At 42.1% G+C, this 2755-nt stretch overlaps 1 non-coding gene across 1 annotated transcript; it reads left to right on the forward strand.

Moving 5' to 3' along the window:
* Positions 1 to 2355: 2355 nt before the first annotated feature.
* On the forward strand, positions 2356 to 2463 carry LOC112725916 (small nucleolar RNA R71). The gene has a single exon (XR_003164995.1). It is a non-coding gene; the product is annotated as a small nucleolar RNA R71 (small nucleolar RNA).
* Positions 2464 to 2755: the final 292 nt, after the last annotated feature.

The raw sequence follows: 2755 nt of genomic DNA on the forward strand, positions 1-2755 counted from the left end.
GGTAGGTTTATGGGGAAGAGTGGATGGATGTGAGTGGTGAAGTGGTGATAGGAAAGAGAGATTGAGGTGATTGGTGAAGAATTTTGGGGAAGAGTGTTTATTGGGAAGAGAGGATGAACATTGAGAAGAGGGAAGAGAGTGAGTGGTGGTAGGTGGGAATCCTGTGGGGTCCACAGATGCTGAGTTCATACTGTGGGGTCCACAGATCCTGAGGTGTCAAGGATTTGCATCCCTGCACCAATTAGGCATGTTAAATGCCTTTGCATGCAATTCTGGCATTTAAACGCCGAATTGATCCTTGTTCTGGGCGTTCAGCACCCAGATGCAGCATATTTCTGGCGTTGAACGCCAGCCAGATGCTTGTTTCTGGCGTTCAGTGCCAGCTCTTCCTCAGTGTGCATTTCTGGCGTCTGAACGCCAGGATGCTGCTTGTTTCTGGCGTTCAACGCCAGATCCATGCTCTGTTCTGGCGTTGAACGCCAAACAGATGCTCCATTACTGGCGTTTAAACGCTAGTCAGATCCTCCTCCAGGGTGTGATTTTTCTTCTGCTGTTTTTGATTCCGTTTTCAATTTTTATATTTATTTTGTGACTCCACATGATCATGAACCTAATAAAACATGAAAGAACAATAAAAATAAAAATAAAATTAGATAAATAAAAATTGGGTTGCCTCCCAACAAGCACTTCTTTAATGTCAATAGCTTGACAGTGGGCTCTCATGGAGCCTCACAGATGTTCAGAGCATTGTTGAGACTCCCCAACACCAAACTTAGAGTTTAACTGTGGGGGCTCTGGTTGACTCTGTTTTGAGAGAAGCTTAGTGTGCCTCTTTTCCATGTTTACAGAAGGATGTCCTTGAGTTTTAAACTCAGGGGAGTCCTCATTCAATTGAAGGACTAGTTCACCTCTGTTAACATCAATTACAGCTCTTGTTGTGGCTAGGAAGGGTCTTCCAAGGATGATGGATTCATCCTCATCCTTTCCAGAATCTAGGATTATAAAATCAGCAGGGATGTAAAGGCCTTCAACCTTTACTAATATGTTCTCTACTTGTTCATAAGCCTATTTTCTGGAATTGTCTGCCATCTCTAATGAGATTTTAGCAGCTTGCACCTCAAAGATTCCCAGTTTCTCCATTACAGAGAGAGGCATGAGTTTTATCCCTGACCCAAGGTCACATAGAGCCTTCTCAAAGGTCATGGTGCCTATGGTACAAGGTATTAGGAACTTTTCAGGATCCTGTTTCTTCTGAGGTAATCTCAGTTGATCCAATGCATTTAGTTCATTGGTGAACAGGGGAGGTTCATCTCCCCAAATTTCATTACCAAATAAATTGGCATTCAGCTTCATGATTGCACCAAGGAACTTGGCAACTTGCTCTTCAGTAACATCTTCATTCTCTTCAGAAGAAGAATACTCTTTAGAGCTCATGAAGGGCGTAAGGAAGTTCAATGGAATCTCTATGGTCTCTAGATGAGCCTCAGATTCCTTTGGTTCCTCAAAGGGAAACTCCTTATTGATCACTGGACGTCTCAGGAAGTCTTCCTCATTGGGATTCACGTCCTCCCCTTCCTCTTTGGATTCGGCCATGATGGTTATATCAATGGCCTTGCACTCTCCTTTTGGATTTTCTTCTGTATTGCTTGGGAGAGTATTAGGAGGGATTTCAGTGATCCTTTTACTCAGCTGGCCCACTTGTGCCTCCAAATTTCTAATTGAAGACCTTGTTTCATTCATGAAACTTACAGTGGCCTTGGATAGATTAGAGACTAAGTTTGCTAAATTAGAGGTATTTTGTTCAGAGTTCTCTGTCTGTTGCTGAGTGGATGATGGAAAAGGTTTACTATTGTTAAACCTGTTTCTTCCACCATTATTAAAGCCTTGTTGAGGCTTTTGTTGATCCTTCCATGAGAAATTTGGGTGATTTCTCCATGAGGGGTTATAGGTGTTTCCATAAGGTTCACCCATGTAATTCACCTCTGCTATTGCAGGGTTCTCAGGATCATAAGCTTCTTCTTCAGAAGATGCCTCTTGAGTACTGTTGGATGCAGCTTGCATTCCATTCAGACTCTGAGAAATCATATTGACTTGCTGAGTCAATATTTTATTCTGAGCCAATATGGCATTCAGAGTATCAATTTCAAGAACTCCCTTCTTCATAGGCATCCCATTACTCACAGGATTCATCTCAGAAGTGTACATGAACTGGTTATTAGCAACCATGTCAATGAGTTCTTGAGCTTCTGCAGGCGTTTTCTTTAGGTGAATGGATCCACCTGCAGAAGTATCCAATGACATCTTAGCTAATTCAGACAGACCATCATAGAATATATCCAGGATGGTCCATTCTGAAAGCATATCAGAAGGACACTTTTTGGTCAGTTCCTTGTATCTCTCCCAAGCTTCATAGAGGGATTCACCTTCTTTCTGTCTGAAGGTTTGAACATCCACTCTAAGCTTACTCAGCTTTTGAGGAGGAAAGAACTTGGCTAAGAAAGCCTTGACCAGCTTATCCCAAGAGTTCAGGCTGTCTTTAGGTTGAGAATCCAACCATATTCTAGCTCTATCTCTTACAGCAAAAGGGAAAAGCATGAGCCTGTAGACTTCAGGATCTACTCCATTAGTCTTAACAGTATCACAGATCTGCAAGAATTCAGTTAAGAACTGAAAAGGATCTTCAGATGGAAGTCCATGAAACTTGCAGTTCTGCTGCATCAGAGAAACTAATTGAGGCTTTAGCTCAAAATTATTT

This window comes from Arachis hypogaea, chromosome 11 (assembly GCF_003086295.3).
Source record: "Arachis hypogaea cultivar Tifrunner chromosome 11, arahy.Tifrunner.gnm2.J5K5, whole genome shotgun sequence".
Classification (NCBI taxonomy): Eukaryota; Viridiplantae; Streptophyta; class Magnoliopsida; order Fabales; family Fabaceae; genus Arachis; species Arachis hypogaea.